General features: G+C 42.6%; 1 protein-coding gene across 1 annotated transcript in view; it reads left to right on the top strand.

The window, feature by feature from the left end:
* Window positions 1-22,319, top strand: part of LOC311226581 (protein MTSS 1-like) — a gene marked incomplete at its 3' end in the record, with an annotated part of 147,949 nt that overhangs the window by 26,282 nt on the left and 99,348 nt on the right. The window lies entirely within an intron of this gene.

Genomic DNA, 22,319 nt, shown 5'->3' with positions numbered 1-22,319 from the left:
GTGTACAGATGTATATTGTATGCTAGCCTAAGAGTATTATGGTATTAAGCTACTGTGTTTCTTGGGGGGGGAATAATGCACGTCATTATTCTTTGAAATCACTTTATTAAATGTATTGTTTCATTTGTACGTGTAAATAAACCAAGCTAAACAAATTCATTATTACGAACTGGAACTTGATTTGAATTAATTTGACCTGACACTGGTAGTAAAACATTCTCAGTGTTCAGTATTAATATAACTAACAAATGTGCCTGTGTCAAAATTGCTTTCAAAACAGACCAAGTTTTTTTATTTATTTTTTTAACCCAGGAATGAAAAAGGTTGAAGAATCATTGGTCTACTGGGAAAGTCTGCAGCCACACCCTGGTTCAGCGTATTCTACCACACACACACATTTAATTTGGGTCAATTGGGTCTTAGTGCCACTTGATACATGCACACGCACACATAACCTACACATACACACGCACACAAATAAAGTTCCACATTCTTTTGGGGACGTCTTTTGGGTAGACACACACAGCCATGCAAACGCTCACTTTATTACACAAGCAGACTCTACATATTAGCATGTACATTCACACACGCACAGCGCACACGCACGCACGCACGCGCGCGCACACATACACTTAAAGAGAGTCTCTATCCCAGGGAGGAGTAACTTTACATGGAAGTTATTTACCGCAAGGTCATCATTTATCCCATTAGGAGCCAGTGAGTGGTTCTATTGGGTAATTAAGTCATGGTTGAGGAGAACAGCCTAGGAGCTACACTGGGATGACTTTCATCTGCCGATACAGCGGTACAATAGAAGTTAGATTTGAGTTTTTTTTGTTTTTATATACATTTATTTATAGAAATCTTTCTATAAATAAATAATACCCACATCAAAGCCTGTTAACACATTCACGGCCAGCCATTAGATGGGCCCCATTCTAGGAAGGCCAGCGTTCCCATAACAAACGTTCACTGTGCATCACGTTGTTTGTAGAGCTAAATCTATATTTTATATTATAGCTATGCATCGAATGTCATTGTCAATTGACAGTATGAACCTTCCGTTCAATATGCCATAAAGAATGTTTTTTTTCGTCAATACGTTCCCGTTTTATACCGTGATGAATATGAGTGTTATATCGGAATGATCTGGGATAATTCCTGCAAAGCTAGTTATAAGGCGCTAAGCTAATAACGTTAAATCGATTGGCGTTTCGTCCCTACACAAGCTAGAGTTAAAAATCCAAATGCATATGATCGGTATTATGTTCCATCATGAATGCATGAAAGGGGGGGGGGGGGGGGGGGGGGGCGGGGGAAGTCGTTTCTGATTATTGATTACCAATAACGGCATTCGTTATTACCACAACATAGGATGAGCAGGGGGGTGGCTATTAAATCCTTGCACGATCAAGCTGAAGAGGAAAAAGGAACGTAGGAAGAGAGTTGATGAATGAATGAATGAATGAATGAAAACTTTATTTAACAGATTGCAGAATGGGTACAATACAGTACGGCTCAATCCTCTTGGTCAAATTGCTCTTACCTGTGGCCGGTTGGATTCCAAAAATAATTGTCCAGTTATTTGATCGCCATCTTCTAGATCATATGTCCATTGGCTGATGCCATATTCCTTTACTGCATAATGAATTCGGCGTCGCAAAAAGTATTCCAGGCGATCGGGTGAAGCCCTCGCTTCAGACTAACAAAAAAGTCCGCCCGGAGCGTAAAAAAGGTGACACCAAGTGTGCAACAGGGGAAACTGCATTCTCGAGACAGCGCCAATACCAGGATCTGGCCGGTACTGCACTTTCCGAGTCTCAATATGCCTTTTCCAGCCAAAATACAGCTCTGTGACATTGAATAGGATATTAAAATCGAATAAAAGAAAAAACGAGTTAAAAACGTATATATACGCGAATGGCCGGGAATGGGTTAAGGGCACACTTGGACGCCATTTTATAGACGACATCACCGTAATCAAACACGGGGGAGTATATGGTCATCTCCACCAGAGTACGTTTGGCAGAGTGTGTGAGAGAAGCCTCGTTAGGGTGAAGGAGCCCCGGTCTGCAGGTTATTGGTGTGAGAAACCCATCCCTTCAGTTTACAGGAAGGAACGCTAATGATGTGATTCTGTTACAGATATGTATGTGTGTGTGTGTGTGTGTGTGTGTGTGTGTGTGTGTGTGTGTGTGTGTGTGTGTGTGTGTGTGTGTGTGTGTGTGTGTGTGTGTGTGTGTGTGTGTGTGTGTGTGTGTGTGTGTGTGTGTGTGTGTGTGTGTGTGTGTGTGTGTGTGTGTGTGTGTGTGTGTGTGTGTGTGTGTGTGTGTGTGTGTGTGAGTGTGTGTGTGTGTTTCTGCACTCCGATGTAAATGTATTTGTGTGCGGGCATGTGTGGCTGTGTGTGTGTATATGTGTGTGCAGGAATGAATGTGTGTTTCTGCATGCCTATGTAAAGGTGTATTTGTGTGTATGCTTGTGTCTGTGTGTGCACATTGTGTACATATTGTGTGTGTGTGTGGTCCTACAGACTGTGTAGGTCACAGTCCCACCTGTCGCTGTGCGTACAGACTGGACCTGGTCCAGAACGGTCATAAATGTCTGTGGGGTAAGAACATACAGGACTCACATGACATCAACCTGTCACACTTAGTCGCTCGCTGGAATGTTGACCTAAAGGTGCACTATGTGCAGTTTCCAGCCAGTGGCATTTGTTTACATTTACAGAGCCTGCCATTGGCTTACAAATTATTTTAGGATTATTCTATTATCATGTCCTCAAAATTATTTCGGAGGCATTGTGAACCAAACGTACGCCTAGAATATGTTTATATTACATAAGTTGCGGTACAATATGTTTGAAATGACTATTTTACTATGAGATGAATGATGCAGAGATGATGAAAGTATAATGAAAAGAATAATGTCGATAACGAAGAGAGCTGATTCGTTGTGACGTCATCATCACATTGTTTAGTTATCACATTCTAATCACACCTCCGCGGTCAGTAGATGTAACGGGGTAAGTATGGGGTATGTATCGCGTAGTTCAGCATCTCTACTAGTGTTCTGAGTAGCTTTGGACTACTTATTGCACTGCACTATTGCACTATTTTACTCTGTCTATTCTATCTTACTCTTTTTATTATTGTCTATTTTTAAAACTGAATCAAACCATAAACAAGGTGTCCTGTTGGGATGTTAGATCCTAATGTTAAAAACTGTGATTTTATATGTCTGCACTTTATGTGCTCATTTTATGCCTGTCTTTTTTATGTTGTGAAGCACTTTGAGCTGCAATTTCTGTATGAAAGGTGCTATACAAATAAAGTTTTATTATTATTATTATTATTATTATTATTATTATTATTATTATTATTATTATTATTATTATTATTATTATTATTATTATTATTATTATTATTATTATTATTATTATTATTATTATTATTATTATTACCTTGTAAATGGCTCCGGGCCCAACAAAGCTATTACATTTACAGTACAATTAAACTGAATGGGCATTTTCAGAGAGCTTTTTATTGGAATGTGCTGTGATTTGGGCTGAGGAGTCCGGCAGCTTGCTGTGTTGGCTGGGCCGCTGTATGGTCATTATACAGTGCTTTGTGTCACGTTTAGAAGTGGTGCGTAATATGGCGAGCTTTGGAATCTTGTTGTATTTGCTAAAGGTCGGGAAACACTCTGGTAGTTAACAAATAAGAAACATAAGCTAGTACAAGGAAACTATAAAAGAAGGCAGGGTCGTTACGTCAGAATACCAGCGTTCAATACCAAGGAAACTATAAAAGAAGGAAGGGTCGTCACGTCAGAATACCAACGTTCTATGCTCTGCTTGGTGCCAGACTTTGGTGGCAGTTCTATTGAAGCCTGTGGGAGATGCACGGAGAAGCAAAATATACAAGCTATCTGAGGAAATATACATCAACCAATATATCAAACGTCAGCTAGTTAACAATGTAACAAATTGCAGATGATTCTGACACCCAAGGTATAATAATATAATAATAACATGTCATAAACGAGGAGACGGTGATCCTATTCAACTCAATGCCGACCAAACTGAACGTTTACACACTTGGCACCGATCTGCGTTCACGCGCTACACAGTGACCGTGATGACCCTTCCTTCTTTTATAGTTTCCTTGTTCCCGTGTTTTCTAATACTAACCTTGCATGGCAGCTGTATTTGTGAGATCACGCGAGAATGCATCTGGTCAGGATTCAAGTTAAAGCGAATATGCCTCAAACAAACAGTGGTACGGACCAATCAGTGGCGTCCTTTGAGGAACTACTGCCTTCAAATGCTCTCCATCACTCTGCAGCTAGGTTCCTTACCGGCACCAGAAAGAGAGAACACATCACACCAGTTCTACCCTCCCTACACTGGCTCCCAGTTCCATATAGGATAGAATTCAAAATCCTCCTCCTGGCCTTTAAGGCACTATCGGGTGCAGCACTCCTGTAAATTACAGAGCTCATAACCCCCTACTCAGCTCTTTCAAGGCCGTGGCCCCCGAGCTGTGGAACTAGCTATCCCTGGAGATCAGAACTGCCCCCTCGCTGGAGACATTTAAGTCCCGACTAAAAACACACTTTTACTCCCTAGCCTTCAATAAACCCTGATTTTCCCACACCATAACTCACACACTCCCATGCAATTTTATCTTGCCCCTTTCCCCTTGTATCTGTTCTTGTGTTCTTCTGTCCCCCTGTCCCCTGTGTGCTATATTGTACTCTGTGCCACTCTATCCGTGTGTTGACTTATTGTCTGATTGTACTGTCTTGTCCTGCTGTGCCTTTTTGTATTTTTGTAATATGCTTTTTTATGCTTTGACTGTACAGCATTTTGGTTGGCTCTTGAGTTTTTAAACGTGCTTCATAAATAAATGACTTGACTTGACTACTGGCAGCTACAGGGGTGGTTTTCCAAACAGTTTCAAAGGACGACTTGCCAGATGTTTCTGTGTAACAGATCAGTTATCTCATTAGCAAACATTACAACAGGAAATTAAACGGTAAACGGCTGCATTTATACAGAGCTTTTTATCCAAAGCGCTTTACAATTTGTTCCTCACATTTTGCCCATTCACTCACATTCATACACCGACGGCGGAGGCCACCATGCAAGGTGCCGACCTGCTCATCAGGAGCAGTTAGGGGTTAAGTGTCTTGCTCAAGGACACTTCGACACACTGTCCGGGAGGAGCTGGAATTTAATCAGGAACCTCCGGATAACCAGACGATTGCTCTACCTACCGAGCCACAACGTGGGTCTGTTTAGAATGTTTCGTCGAGATGGAACATTTCAACTTAAACATTGTAAATGGGGCCAAGGTTTATTTCTTGTCGCAGTGTTTGCTGATATCAAAAGCTGACAGGAAATACACGTGGGTCCAAGTAGTTCCCCTAGTAACGTGTTTCCACTGAAACCATCTATAATTATACTATAAATATAGTATCCTGCACACGCGTCTCTATCCGTGTGTTGTGACTGTAGATGTGAAGCAATGATGTGATCATGTAAACTAGACAAACGTCTTTCTCTGGTCTGCATCCCCTTAACAATTGTGTGTATTGAGCCGTACTGTATTGTACCCATTCTGCAATCTGTTAAATAAAGTTTTCATTCATTCATTCATTCATTCATTCATTCATTCATTCATTCATTCATTCATTCATTCATTCATTCATTCATTCATTCATTCATTCATTCATTCATCAACTCTCTTCCTAAGTTCCTTTTTAGTAGGAAGATAGTTGTGGAAGCAGTTTTCTTATCAGTCCTGGATTATGGTGATGTAATTTATAGGCATGCTGTGGCCTCAACCCTTAAATCCCTGGACTCTGTCTATCACTCTGCCCTCAGATTCATCACTAATGACACTCATCACTGTGTCCTTTATGAGAAGGTTGGTTGGTCCTCTCTGACAGAGAGGCACAACAAACACTGGTATTTGTTAATTTTTAAGGTCCTTATTGGTAAGCTACCTCCTTAAACTACATCATTATTGGAATGGAATTTTGGAACCTATGGAACCCGTTCTAGTGACTGGCTGGTCCTTAGTTTGCTCGGAACAGGGTGAATCTGCATTTCGCTATGATGCCCCTCTAGCTCATGGAATGAACTCCAACTGTCCTTAAAGTGTGAGATTCTCCCCTCTGTTGCAGAGTTTACACGACATGTTTTAATTGATTTGTTATCCCTGCTCTTTGCCTCGTCGTCTTATTATGATTTTATATGCAGTGTGTTTTTATGCTTATTTCTATTTTCTATGTACACTCAACGTGACTGTAAATGAGGGAAGCCTCTGTTGCCTTTTCGAGTTTAAATAAAGGTTTGAAATGAAATTGAAATCACTACCAGTGAGAGAGCGAGAGAGAGTCTGGAGGGCTCATTATGGTATGGCATCGCCACCGCAACACCGGCAGCTGCCTGCTTTGACGTCAGCCCAGAATGCGATCCTCTGTCAGTGGGAATGTGTGGAACAGATGGATTGGGACTGAGGCTGAGACCCTGGCACCTTGGGAGGCAAGGTTCAGTGTGCCAGTTCACCGTTTCCATTCATGTCATTACATATGACACACTAGGGCTGCTTGATTATGGGAAGCATGATTATTTTGATTGATATTGAAATCACGATTATTAAACACGATTAATCATTGATTTGAGAACATCATATGACAATGACTGAATTTGTTTTACCTCTCTTCTCGGCCAAAGGCTGCCTTTCTGTCATCTTCTACAAGTTACCAAAAATAACTCACTGTGGCTCCTCCCTCTCAACACCAGCTGAAACGACTGTTTGGGCTTGAGGGGGGAGGGGCGGAGTGCACTGCTGTGAAGGAAGGGTGCGCTGCATTTACAACACAAGACAAAAAGAGAGCAACACGGCATGCGGCACAATAATCATTTTATCTCGATTATCTTGTTTTCATGATCGTGGGAAGACAAAATTGTAATTGAAATTGAAACTCGATTAATCGCCCAGCCCTATGATATATATATATATCAAGATGAGAATACTAATGTTACTAATGTACAACGGCTAGTTTTGAACATTCTTCATAGAGCCCGACTGATTCATCGGTCAGACAATATTGGCCTATCACAGATCGTATACCTTGGCCGATATGAAAACATATTCAAAAATAAATTAAATAAAGAATATAATAATTTAACTAAAAACTAAAATGACTATTGCCTATATATAAAGATAAATTCGTCATTAGCGAAGATTAAGCTATTTAGAATATAATATAGAATAGAACATGTAATGCAAACTAGTTTGCTTCCATAAACAAAACAAAAAAAAATATATATATACGAATGTATCTTTATATATAGGCAATAGTCATTTTAGTTTTTAGTTAAATTATTAATTTATTTTTGAATATGTTTTCATATCGGCCAAGGTATACGATCTGTGATAGGCCAATATTGTCTGACCGATGAATCAGTCGGGCTCTATGAAGAATGTTCAAAACTAGCCGTTGTATATAACATTAGTAACATTAGTATTCTCATCTTGATATTATAACGGTGGAACTGTTTATGGAACAAGTTCAAGGCTTAATTGTGACACAGTGGCTTCCCCGAATACACGATTCTGATTGGCTGAGAAGTGTATTCCTTGTAGTGCTGTCAATCGATTAAAATATTTAACTCGATTAATCGCATGAGTGTCCATAGTTAACTCGCGATTAATCACAAATTAATCGCATTTTTTTTTTATATATATATTTTTTACCTTAAACAGATCTTTTTCAAGTTCCAAGTTTTAATACTCTTATCAACATGCGAGTCAACAAATGCTTGCTTTATGCAGCCATTTAAATTCAAATTCAAAACAGAGTGATGCACAAAATAACTTTAAGGAAATTGTGATATTTCTAGCAAAATGTTAAAAAGTTTTCAATGATTGATAAGCCGTTGCGTTGAACTCAGGGACAGGCGTTTGACAGGTTAGATGAACCTCTGCACTGGGTATTTAAACTGTCAAATGCTTGTGTCCTTCTTAATTTCCCCCTTAGTCATTATTTCATAGGGTTCATAAAATCCCTTTGTTTCTAATGTATTCTTATGAAGTCAAATATACACAGATTGTCATCCTAAGCGGACGTGGAGTATATTAATGGTTTGCATTTGGTCTGCATTTATATAGAGCTTTTATCCAACATGCTTTTTAACATACGCCTCACACTCACTCATTCACTCACCAGCGGCGGAGGCGACCATGCAAGGTGCCAACCTGCACTTCGGGAGCAGTTAGGGGTTAAGTGTCTTGCTCAAGGACACTCCCAACATGTTGCCGGGAGGAGCCGGAATCGAACCGCGAACCTTCAGATCACCAGACGACTGCTATTGAGCCACTGTCGCCCACATATCTATGCCTATATCAATTTCCTGTTGCAGGAAATGGCTATATCAATAGCTAACAGGAAATAAACCTGGGCCTAAGCTGACTCCTAGCAATGCAACTCCACTGTAAAGGTCCATAGATGTGTATTATACCCGTGCTGTCGTATATATCTATCTGCTGGGCAGCCGGTCTGAGGGTGCGTTTGAATTATTAACCGGTGCGCCCCCCCGGGCAGGTGAGCCTCACATGTGTTCCTTTCATTTCCTCTGCCCCACTGTCTCCTCTGTGCTTAATTAGTCATGAAGCCCCACCCGCCTCAGCTCGTTAAGGAGCATCAGACGGCATAATAAAGCATACCTGCAGCTGCATGGGTCTCCGTGGGGGAAAGAAAAAGGTGGGGTGTGTTGGTTTTGTCCCTGTTAATAATTCTGAGACCGGAGTGTGTTTTCAACGTGGGGTGGGAATCACCAGAGATTATGATCAAGACCATTATTATCAACATTTAGATTCTGGAACACGGCAACATTTTGGGACATTAGCTTACCGTCTTCTCCAGAGAGAGACAAGAAGATAGATACCAGTTTCCTCTCTGTGCGTTCAGGAGTAGAAAGCTATCTGGCTGCATGTTAGCCTGTCGGTTAGCCTTCGGGGGAGGTCTTAGTTGGACAATGCCTAGGCTAACCGGCACTGTCCGCTTCCATTCATTGTGCTAAGCTAGGCTAACGTTCAGCCAGATATCTATCTTATTGTCTCTCTCTGGAGAAGACTAAAAGGAACATGGCAACATTTTGAGAAATTAGCTTAAAGGTCACATACATTATAAATGGCTTTTTCCAGTGTTTAGCATTGTTTTATAGCAATATGGGTTAGTATCAATGGGTCTGTGTCTCTAATTACCATATTGGCGGATTCCTCTAATTCAGTTAAGACAATCTCCTCCCCCAGTGAATTAGGTCATTCTGATTTGACTCGCAATGCGACATAGCAAGGAGCTGATTGAGCTGATTGTTATCTGATTGGCTCTGTGGTTGTAGTCACCGCCCACAATCAACAATTTGCTCAGAGCGGAACAGAGCGAGTGGAATTACTTCCTCAAACAGCCGACAGACAGCAGAGAACGAGCGAGCAAGAGAGAGGGAGAGATAGAGGGGGAGAGAGAGAGAGAGATAGACCGAGAGAGGGACCGCGCGCAGGAGTGTGTGTAAATGTGTGTGCGCGCGGGCTGGTGTGGTTCTTCTCCCCCGCAGTCGGGAGCACTCGCATAATCACTGTCAAAATATCTTTGCGGAGGGCGGTTGGGTGGCGCAGCAGACAAGGCGCTCGTCACCAACGCAAGAGACACTGGTATCGAATCCAGCTGTCAGCGTTGCTTCCGGCTTGGCCGGCCGTCATACTGGCTCGATTGGCAGAGTCAGCGGGAGGGAAGCCGGTGGGTGGGTCTGGGTCGTTGTGGACAGCGACTCCTACAGTTCGGTCGGGGCGCCTGCACAGCGAGGGAAGGATCTAAGAGAGGTAGTGTGACCTTCCACACGTTACACTCTCAGTGAGAGTCCGCGCTGCCAGGTGAAAAGAAGTGGTGGGCTGGGCAGTGGGTACACATGTGTCGGAGGAAGCATGTGATAGTCTCCGCCCTCCCAGACCAACGGTAGGGGGTAGAGTGCGCAACAACCAGGAAGGGGATTGGGAATTGCCATAACGACTAACATTGGGAGGGGAGAAAAAAACTGAAAAAGAAGAGGGAAAAAGATAATTAAAAAAAAATATATATATATCTTTGCGCATGCTCCCACGCCCATATTCCGATCCTTGCAATAATAATCACAAGGGTATATATTGTCATTTGAAACAAGTTACCAATGCATCTACTCCTTTTTTGGACATGTCTCCTAACCAAACACATTGCTCTTGACCTTTTGTTTATAATTCCTTCTTTTTTTCTTTTTTTAATGTTTTTCTTTTAATGTTTTTTTTATTTGTTGCTATGATTGTTTGGTTTGACGGAACAAGATATTGTGAGTTGTTTGGAGAAATATGGAGAATAACATGTCCAAAAATAAACGTTTTCATTCATTTTTCATTCATTTTTTATTCATTGTCCCGTGGGATTATGCCCCCCACGGCGAAATTAATTAGTATCCCCCTCAATCTCTCTCTATCTCTCTCTGTCTGCCACTCGCAGACTGTGTGGGTGACTGTCACTCAAAGCGCTTATGGCCGGAGCCCATCCAATAACAGCTGGAAATCCTGAGGTAGAAAAATTATGCTTTTGAGTACTTCATTCGAAATAAAAAACAATGCATTTTTTAGATTTTTTTTTTTACATTTACATATGTGTTCCATAGACTCACAGGAATTGTGTAAAGTTGCCCAAATAGTGCAAGGAATAGCAATGCATGGGACCTTTAAAGTATTGTCATTCACTACTGCAGTATACTGCAGGCCTATAGTAGAATCTCAGAATTAATCCTACCACAGTTTAAATGACTGCCGTGGCAGCTTCCATGGAGTTAACTGGAAAAGGCAGAAGAGAGCAAAGCGTGGAGAGATGAAGGAGGGGACAGGAGAGAGGGGTGAAGAGATGAAGGAGGGGACATGAGAGAGGAGGGTGGAGAGATGAGACAGGAGAGAGATGTGGAGAGATGAAGGAGGGGACAGGAGAGAGGAGGGTGGAGAGATGAGACAGGAGAGAGATGTGGAGAGATGAAGGAGGGGACAGGAGAGAGGAGGGGTGGAGAGATGAAAGAGAGGACAGGAGAGAGGAGGGTGGAGAGATGAGACAGGAGAGAGGAGGGTGGAGAGATGAGACAGGAGAGAGGAGGGTGGAGAGATGAAGGAGGGGACAGGAGAGAGGGGTGGAGAGATGAAGGAGGGGACAGGAGAGAGGAGGGGTGGAGATATGAAGGAGGGGACAGGAGAGAGGAGGGGTGGAGAGATGAAGGAGGGGACAGGAGAGAGGAGGGGTGGAGAGATGAAAGAGAGGACAGGAGAGAGGAGGGTGGAGAGATGAAGGAGGGGACAGGAGAGAGGAGGGTGGAGAGATGAAGGAGGGGACAGGAGAGATGAGGGGTGAAGAGATGAAAGAGAGGACAGGAGAGAGAGGGGTGGAGATATGAACAAGGGGACAGGAGAAAGGGATGGAGAAGATGACGACAAGAGGATGAGAGAAAGAAGACGGAAGACGACATGCAGACGGGCAGAGGAAGAGAAGGAAGGACATTAGAAGAGAAGAGAAAATACGAGAACAGAGAAGGAGCAGAAGCAAATTCTGTGTCTATTTTTGTGTGTAAGTGTATGCCTACTATGTGTATGTGTGTGTGTGTGTGTGCGTGTGTCTCCAGGGAGCGGTGCTGTAGGCGAGGTCGTCAGTGGGGGTTCAAAGCCATTTTGTAAAGGTTGAGGAGTCCTTCAATAATTCACTACTGCACTATCACGCTACAATCATCAACCCCATGTTCCCTGGTTTACATGCTACACACCTTCTCTCCACTGGTGTGTGTGACGTGTGTGTGTGTGTGAGGTGGGGGTTTAAACTCTCATTCATGCAAACTCTTATTTTTCAAATGTTTTTTTGTGACCCGAAACTGATGTTGTCAGTAGTCGCTTTTCGCCCGATATTCATCCTGAAGTGGTATTCTTTGCGTTGACTTTGTCTTAAAGGGGAACTCCAACATTTTGGGAAATTAGCTTATTTAACATCTTCCCTGGAGTTAGACAAGAAGATACATATCTTTTTTGTCTCTGTGCGTGCATTTTAGCTTTGGGAATAGACGCTCCGTTAGCATAGCTTAGCTTCATCACTGGAAGTGAGGCAGGACAGTAGCCTTACAGTGCCTTACAGTGTATTGCAAGGTCTGACATTGACCAAACTTGATATGCATGACCTTGGTGGGCTCTAGGTCAACTCCTGAAAAGGGGGTCAATGTCAGACTTTGCAATCAAAAGTTAGGGGGCTAATAACCCTTGCCATAATTTCAGTGCGCCCCCTAACTTTTGATTGCAAGGTCTGACATTGATCCCCTTTTCAGGAGTTGACCTAGAGCCCACCAAGGTCATGCATATCAAATTTGGTCAATGTCAGACCTTGCAATACACTGTAAGGCACTGTAAGGCTACTGTCCTGCCTCACTTCCAGTGATGAAGCTAAGCTATGCTAACGGAGCGTCTATTCCCAAAGCTAAAATGCACGCACAGAGACAAAAAAGGTATGTATCTTCTTGTCTAACTCCAGGGAAGATGTTAAATAAGCAAATTTCCCAAAATGTTGGAGTTCCCCTTTAAAAACATATTTTATTCCACTTTAACATTTACAGTGTAGTTAAACTAGCTTTATTTATTACACTGTCTGGGGGCGAACAGTGGCTCAGGAGGTGGAGGTCTGGTAATCGCAAGGTTCGATTCTGGCTCCGTATGGTTAGCGCGTCGACCCTTCACTCACTAACACGGGCACCTCCGCCATGAACGGGTGAATGTGAGGCATATTATGTTGTGAATCGCTTTGGATAACAGCTGTTATGTTGTGCACGGCTGGGTAGCACAGTGGACTAAGCACTCGCCTACCACCGCAGAGACTCTGGGATCGAATCCAGCTGTCAGCGGTACCTCCGGCGTGGTCAGTCGTCCCTACTAACACAATTGGCAGTGTTAGCGGGTGGGAAGCCGGTGGGGTATGTGTAGGGTGACCAGGTGTCCCCCTTTTGGTTGCACTGTCCCACCATTTGACCGAACGTCCCACATATTGAGAGGATGTCCCTCTTTTTGAAGCAAAAAAAAACATTGGTCTCGGTGAAGACCATGTTATTCTAATAAAAAAAATTACATTATCTATCTGTCCCACTTTGTCCCACCAAAATCTTACTGTTGTCCTGCTTTTGGACTTTTTGCATCTGGTCACCCTAGGTATGTGTGTCCTGGTCGTTGTAAACGTCGACTCCTACTGGTCGGTCGGGGTGCCTGTACAGCAAGGAGGGGATCTGGGGGGAAATAGCGTGAACCTCCGCACACATTACGTTCCCCCAGTGAAACTCCTCGCTGTCAGGTGAAGAAAAGAAGCGGCTGGCGACTCCACATGTATCGGAGGAGGCATGTGGTAGTTCTACACCCTCCCCAGGCCGACAGTGGGGCAATGCGCGCAACGACCAGGAAGGGAATTGGCATAACGACTCAAATCGGGATGGGTGAAAAATACAGAAAGCCCAAATTTTTTATTAAAATTAAAAAGCTGTTATGTTTTCAACTGTAGTAGAGGCCCAACCAGTGGCGAATCCTCCTGGAAGCCAAGGGAAGCCACGCTTCCCCATTAAAATATGAATATGAAATATGAACATTTTAAATTTTAATTTTAATTTTTTTAAATCTTCTCACTCTACACTGTCAGACTCACTGAGGCAGGCTGGCTGTCACTGTGCTCAGAGTCACTGCAGCTCAGGCAGGCAGGAGGGGAGGAGGGGGGTGTATTTCCCTAGCATCCACCACGTGATCCATCCAAAACCAGTTATTAGCCAATAGGATTCGAGCAGTCGAGCTGACTAAAGCCCTTTCCACATGTTAACACTGGTCCCTCTGGCAAAAAAGGTACTCTAGAATCCACATACTGGGATTACTGGCATCTAACGTGAATCACGTGACAACGTCTGAACCATAGGTCTGATGTCATCCCCTCGCGGGATTGATTGATTGATTGATTGAAAATTGTATTAACAGCAGGCACGTTCGGACGAATCCTCTATTCTATTATCAAACATTTAGCACTTTATTAGCCACTTATTTTTTGCCGGCGGGACATTTATTGAGGACCAGCACAGCAAACCACTGTGGATATTATCTATCTGTCCAGGAGGAGCAAGGAGGACCAGTTTATTGACCAGGTAAGATGCAGTTTCTACAGTAGCTTGGATGCTAAGCTACTAACGTTATGGCTAGCTTGGATGCTAACTGAGTTACATGATGCTAGTAGTACAGTAACTAGTATATTGGTGCATCCCTGCTGGGAGTTACATGATGCTAGTAGTACAGTAACTAGTATATTGGTGCATCCCTGCTGGGAGTTACATGATGCTAGTAGTACAGTAACTAGTATATTGGTGCATCCCTGCTGGGAGTTACATGATGCTAGTAGTACAGTAACTAGTATATTGGTGCATCCCTGCTGGGAGTTACATGATGCTAGTAGTACAGTAACTAGTATATTGGTGCATCCCTGCTGGGAGTTACATGATGCTAGTAGTACAGTAACTAGTATATTGGTGCATCCCTGCTGGGAGTTACATGATGCTAGTAGTACAGTAACTAGTATATTGGTGTGTCCCTGCTGGGAGTTACATGATGCTAGTAGTACAGTAACTAGTATATTGGTGCATCCCTGCTGGGAGTTACATGATGTTAGTAGTACAGTAACTAGTATATTGGTGCATCCCTGCTGGGAGTTGCATGATGCTAGTAGTACAGTAACTAGTATATTGGTGCATCCCTGCTGGGAGTTGCATGATGCTAGTAGTACAGTAACTAGTATATTGGTGCATCCCTGCTGGGAGTTACATGATGCTAGTAGTACAGTAACTAGTATATTGGTGCATCCCTGCTGGGAGTTACATGATGCTAGTAGTACAGTAACTAGTATATTGGTGCGTCCTACGGTTAAATGCTACAGTATGCTAACTATTTGGAAAAATAAATATAGTCACTTTATTTGAAGAGTCAAAACTGTTCTCTTGGCTTTGTTTTGTTCATAGTAGTAACGCCGCCGAGCCATACTGTACATGGTGACTGCTTGGTTTGACTGGCAGTGGCCGCCGAGCCATACTGTACATGGTGACTGCTAGGCTTAAGTAAAAAAAATAAAAATAAAAATATTAATAATAACAAACTTTTTTTTTGGCATCCCCTATTATTTTACACACGCGACGCCACTGGGCCCAACTCGAGGAAAGTTGAGGAAACAATTGAGGAAATAGCGTCTGCAGTTCGCTGGAGGTGTGCTCTCCTCTGGGTGACGATAAGGCTGAGCCCTCGAGACACGGAATGCGTCGGTGAGGTACACGTCCGATTACATTAATTTTTTTTTTACATTTTGTCATTTAGCTGATGCTTTTATCCAAAGCGACTTACAAGTTTTGTACGACAAGTCAGCAGGAAGGGTACAACTCTTTTCAGCTGAGTAACAATGTTCATCAAAGATTCAAGATTCAAGAGATGTATTTGTCACATACATATATGAGACATGCAGTGAAATGTAGGTGGCAATGCCGGCCTTGATTGTGCAAAATACAAATAATAAAATAGAATAGATAATAAAATTAAATAAAGTAGACATGATAAAAAAGTTATAAGAATAAAATACAAACAGTGCTGAAACGTTGGTGCTGCAGTGTTAAGTGCGTAGACATAAGACATATTAGTATAGTAGGAGGAGTGCATGGTAGTATAGGACAGTAAGAGGGTTAGTGTTTTATTTTTTTAATATATTTTTCAAATTAATTTCAGATATTGATTGACGAAGCATGTTTTTAGTCAACCGCGAAAGATTGGCCGGGATTTGGCTGTCCTAACTGTGGTGGGATGTTCGTTCCCGGTTATCACTATTACCAGAATAGTATAATAATATAATATAATAATATAATAATATAATAATAATAATAATAATAATAATAATAATAATAATAATAATAATAATAATAATAATAATAATAATAATAATAATAATAATAATAGTATAATAATTATCCCTGTGCCTTGAGAACCATTGTGCTGCAGTGTTACACTGTGTCTGTGCTGCAGTGATACGCTTTAGTCGTCTGGCTCTCTCCCACATAGAGGCTATAGCTTACAGTAAACAGTCCTTAGTGTTGACAGTAGTTGGGAGGGATAGAACATTTCCTTGACTGCCTCTAATGTGTGTGTACTACAACATAAACCCACCGCTTCAGAAGTTCAGACCATATATGTCTGTCTGGTCCAGGTTTTCATACGAGTGGCGGCCTTTTCCTCTCCTTTGCGTTTTCTTATCTCACGATCTAATGGTTCAGCATTAGTGGTGTGTATGTTCATAGTCAACACAGCAGAGGTTGTGTACTCCGGATTTGGATCGACTCACAGTCTAATGCATCGGTTGTTTAAAAAAAAGTTCTTATATGGTACTTAAGGGTTTCTGAGTGAGCTGGCAAGAAGCAAAGGCCCAGAAGAGAGTGAGATGGAGAGCTCTGGTGGACGCCCTATGCCCCCCAACGGGGTAAAGAGGATTAAGTAAAAGTAAGTCACTTAAGGGTTTCAGCTGTCCTGACTGTGGTGGGAAGTTAATTCCACCATTGTGGAGAGGACAGAGAATAGCCGACTTCGCTTTGGTGTCACGCAAATATTTAAAAAAGTGCCCTGCAAAATCCCCACACCCCAAGTTCATGGACGCTAAACCCCTGATCATTTCAAAGTACCTATTTTCTCCCTCCTAGACATTCTTTGATACTAGGCTAGGTACTCTGACATCACAGATGGGGGCGGGGCAGCGACATGACATATGACTGAGTCTGTAGGCTGGTGCAGAGAGAGAGTTGCACAATTTAACTTTAGGGAGAGAGAGAGAAGAGGGAGAGAGAGATGGGGGGAGAGACAAGAAAGAGGGAGAGAGAGAGGGAGAAGAGAGAGAGAGCGAGAGAGGGAGAAGAGCGAGAGAGGGAGAGAAGATGAAGAGAGAGAGAGGGGGGGGGAAATAGAGAAACAGACAGAGAGGGGAGAGAGAGAGAGAGCGAGAGAGGGAGAAGAGAGGGGGAGGGAGAGAGAAGAGGGAGAGAGAGAGAGGGAGAAGAGAGGGGGAGAGAGAGATGGGGGGGGAGAGAGAGGGAGAAGAGAGAGAGAGGGGAGAGAAAATGAAGAGAGAGGGAGGGGAGAAGGAGAGAAGAGAGAAACGGACAGAGAGGGGGGAGAGAAAGAGATGTGTGTTCTAGATAGGTGGTGTATAGAACTAGATGTTTTGGGAGGATCAAAGTGTCCGGCTTGGCAGAGTCAATCAGAGTCAAATGCTTGCGCGCACACACACACATACTGCACGCTTGCATGTACATTTATTGTGAATTACACTAACTGTCAACATAGCCCTGCCATACAGTCACATAGGAAATGTACAAACACTGTTCACACTCTCTCTCTCTCTCTCTCTCTCTCTCTCTCTCTCTCTCTCTCTCTCTCTCCTCTCTCTCTCTCTCTCTCTCTCTCTCTCTCTCTCTCTCTCTCTCTCTCTCTCTCTCTCTCTCTCTCTCTGACATTAGGTGTCCCAAGAATTTATATCTTCTCTTCTTTCTATTGGCCAGGGATATGAAAAGCCGGTCAGCATCTCTGTGGGTGTCTGTGTGTGTGTGTGAGTGCGTGCATACACGTGTTTAGTCCCATTCCATAAATTAGGACTTGTTTAATCCATGCCAACCCCTCAGGCCCTGATCACACTGATATTTCCACACACCGATGTAATGATGAAACAGGAACTGATTGAAATACACCAGTGCTGACTGATGGAGAGCTAAACAGGGTGGGGGAGAGAGGAAGGGAGAAAGAGGGCAAGAAAGAAAGAGAGAGAATTTGACCCATTAATATAGCCCACCCTGGTATCACACTGATCTTCTGTTTTTATTCCAGTCTTTCTCAAAGATTACATTCATACTAGATTATAACCACCATATAACATCTAATAGATTATATTCACACTAGATTATAACCACCATGTAACATCTAATAGATTACATTCACACTAGATTATAACCACCATGTAACATCTAATAGATTACATTCACACTAGATTATAACCACCTTGTAACATCTAATAGATTATATTAGATTAGACACCTACCTAGCTACCCAACCAACCACCTACCTAGCCAACCAACCAACCAACCACCTACCTAGCCAACCAACCAACCAACCACCTACCTAGCCAATCAACAAACAAACCAACCACCTACCTAGCCAACCAACAAACAAACCAACCACCTACCTAGCCAACCAACAAACAAACCAACCACCTACCTAGCCAACCAACAAACAAACCAACCACCTACCTAGCCAACCAACCAACCAACCACCTACCTAGCCAACCAACAAACAAACCAACCACCTACCTAGCCAACCAACAAACAAACCAACCACCTACCTAGCCAACCAACAAACAAACCAACCACCTACCTAGCCAACCAACAAACAAACCAACCACCTACCTAGCCAACCAACAAACAAACCAACCACCTACCTAGCCAACCAACAAACAAACCAACCACCTACCTAGCCAACCAACAAACAAACCAACCATCTACCTAGCCAACCAACAAACAAACCAACCACCTACCTAGCCAACCAACAAACAAACCAACCACCTACCTAGCCAACCAACAAACCATCCAGCCACCTACCTAGCCAACCAACACTTATAGCTAGTCAACCAACCAACCAACCAACCACTTATAGCTAGTCAACCAACCAACCAACCACTTATAGCTAGTCAACCAACCAACCAACCACTTATAGCTAGTCAACCAACCAACCAACCAACCACTTATAGCTAGTCAACCAACCAACCAACCAACCAACCAACCAACCACTTATAGCTAGTCAACCAACCAACCAACCAACCACTTATAGCTAGTCAACCAACCAACCAACGACTTATAGCTAGTCAACCAACCAACCAACCAACCACTTATAGCTAGTCAACCAACCAACCAACCAACCACTTATAGCTAGTCAACCAACCAACCAACCAACCACTTATAGCTAGTCAACCAACCAACCAACCACTTATAGCTAGCCAACCAACCAACCACCTACCTAGCCAACCAACAAACAAACCAACCACCTACTCCAACCAACCAGCCACCTACCTAGCCAACCAACAAACAAACCAACCACCTACTCCAACCAACCAGCCACCTACCTAGCCAACCAACCACTTATAGCTAGTCAACCAACTACTTATAGTTAATCAACCAACCAACCACTTATAGCTAGTCAACCAACCACGTATAGCTAGCCAACCAACCAACTAACCAACCACCTACTCCAACCAACCAGCCACCTACCCAGCCAACCAACCACTTATAGCTACTAGTCAACCAACCAAACAGCCACCTACCTAGCCAACCAACCACTTATAGCTAGTCAACCAACCAACCACTTTCACATTCACCACTTATATTCACCATTCACGACTGAGCAGAAGCAGTGCAGCATTTGGCTGTCAAGTGCCTCGCTCAAGGGCACTTCAATTTCTTATAAAAACAAAAACAAATCCATATATTTGCATGGATCCATCATGGTATCCTATACCTCCCAGCCCTATCTCAAAGCAGCTATTCCTTTACATTACATCACTGAAGATATCCTATGATGCAGGAACCCTGAGGAGGGCCAAAGCCATTTTTATGGAGGTCCAAAATGGTCCCAACCCACTTCAGGGTGCAGACATCTGACATTTATATTTTTATAGGTGACCCAGCCTTGGGCGGTACGGTTGTGTAATGTAACTAAGAGCTCGTCTCGTTCAGCTTGTGGTGGGTACGGTCACGCTACTGCCATGTGCCAGTCAGGATCACACACACCGTACGGCAAGTAGCCGTGGACCACTGGGACGTGTGTAACAACCCACTGCTCTTTCTCTCACTCTCTCTTTCTAACACACACACACACACACACACACACACACACACACACACACACACACACACACACACACACACACACACACACACACACACACATACACACACACACACACACACACACACACACAGATAGACACATAGCTTGCACTCATATCTCTACGTGATTCCCAATCATATCTATCTATCCATATCTCTATTTAATCTGGAAGGATCATTGAGAGAAAGCTCTCATTTACAATTATGTCGAGAAATACAATACATAATAAATACAAAAGAATATAGAAAGTCAATCAATTTAACATTTAAGATCATTAAAAACAACTGCAGACTGTGGTGAAGTGGTTTGCTATTAAATCATTCATATTATGTACGTCAATGCTCCACTTAGTTTTGTCTACTCTCCTGTAGAGATACTTTGTTAGTTCGTCATTCTACAGAGATCTGGGCTATAGGGCCATTGCTGTAACCTGGGTCTCTCTGTGTTACAACATTCTGTTATTCTGTCAGTAAAGACTCTGTTGTCCGCCTCCGGGAATAATATCTGGTCAAATGATTCCACATCAAGTATATTATAACCGAATTAATAAGAAGTCATCTTGATTATTTTTAATAAATTTGTCCATGGAGACCCACCCCTAGTTAGAATGCTCACATTGATGGTCATTTTGTAAGACTGCAACCTGTGTGTGCGTGTATGTGTATGTGTATGTGTGTGTGTGTGTGTTTCCTACTCCCTATTCCACCCAGTTATAGTAATTGAGCTGTCTGTTACAGATCTGATGTTGAAATACCAAGAGGTTGAGGAGGCTGTTTTCTGTCTCCATTACGCCTCAGACCACGCCCCGTCTGGGACCACGCCCTCTCTCTGGCCATGCCACTCTCTGGCCACGCCCTCTCTCCAGTCTGTTTTTTCAGCTGCCCAGAAAAGACCTCTAGGGCAATGATACTATTTCAAACATTCTATCGTGTATGATATTGCATGGTACAACAGTTTATTTTCAAACTGTTCACCTACATTAGCTCACACACCAAACAAAGTAAAACTATAAAACTATATATACACTGCATATTTCAATAAATCTATAGGATGTACGGTAATCAAAACTATGTTTTAGTTTTTTTCAAACTCTCCGCCAGTGAGAACATCACCTCCTCTCTTCCACTTTTTGCTATGTGTGCGTGCATCATTTCCTGTTTGCTATGCGTGCATGCATAATTTCCTGTTTGCTATGCATGCGTGCATCATTTCCTGTTTGCTATGCATGCGTGCATCATTTCCTGTTTGCTATCCGTGCATAATTTCCTGCACCAGCATCATATTTGCATACTGGGCGGGAACGGCGTTCCAGGCCACCACCAGTGGAAACTACTAGAGAAGCACTTACAGAAGAATCTACATATCTATAATTCCAGACGTCCTCTGTACATCATATCTATAATTCCAGACATCTCTGTAAATCATATATATAATTCCAGACATCTCTGTCTGTACATCATATCTATAATTACAGATATCTCTGTACATCATATCTATAATTCCAGACATCTCTGTGCATCATATCTATAATTCCAGATATCTCTGTACATCATATCTATAATTCCATATATCTCTATACATCATATCTATAATTCCAGATATCTCTGTACATCATATCTACATATCTATAATTCCAGATATCTCTGTACATCATGTTACGAACTGGCTCAAGCTCGCAACAAGAATGTGGGAGACACAGGCACAATTTAAGAAATAACAAAAGATGTATTCAAACTAAACTAATCAGCAGCCAATATGTATGAGTATCAGTGTGTGTGCAGGGTGTGTATGTAGTATATGTGCAGCATGAATGTTGTAAGTGTAAAAACATAAGCACCAACCAAAGAAACAACCAAACCAAAAAAAAGGACCAAATGTGTGGGGAGTTCGCCCGAGACCAGAGGCAGCCTCTCTCTGATATCCTGTGCCTGGGACACACACCGGCCCAGGTGTGCCCCAATTAGCTGACGAGCCTCCCCCAGCTCTGCTCTGCCAGCCAGAGCAGAGGAAGACAACACAGTGTGGGGCAGGGTCGTCACAATCATATCTACATATCTATAATTCCATATATCTATGTACATCATATCTATAATTCCAGATATCTCTGTACATCATATCTATAATTACAGATGTCTCCGTACATCATATCTATAATTCCAGATATCTCTGTACATCATATCTACATATCTATAATTCCAGATATCTCTGTACATCATATCTATAATTCCAGATATCTCTGTACATCATATCTACATATCTATAATT

Source organism: Notolepis coatsorum (assembly GCF_963971535.1).
Source record: "Notolepis coatsorum genome assembly, chromosome: 4".
NCBI classification, from domain to species: Eukaryota; Metazoa; Chordata; class Actinopteri; order Aulopiformes; family Paralepididae; genus Notolepis; species Notolepis coatsorum.
This window is presented reverse-complemented; position numbering and strand designations above follow the sequence as displayed.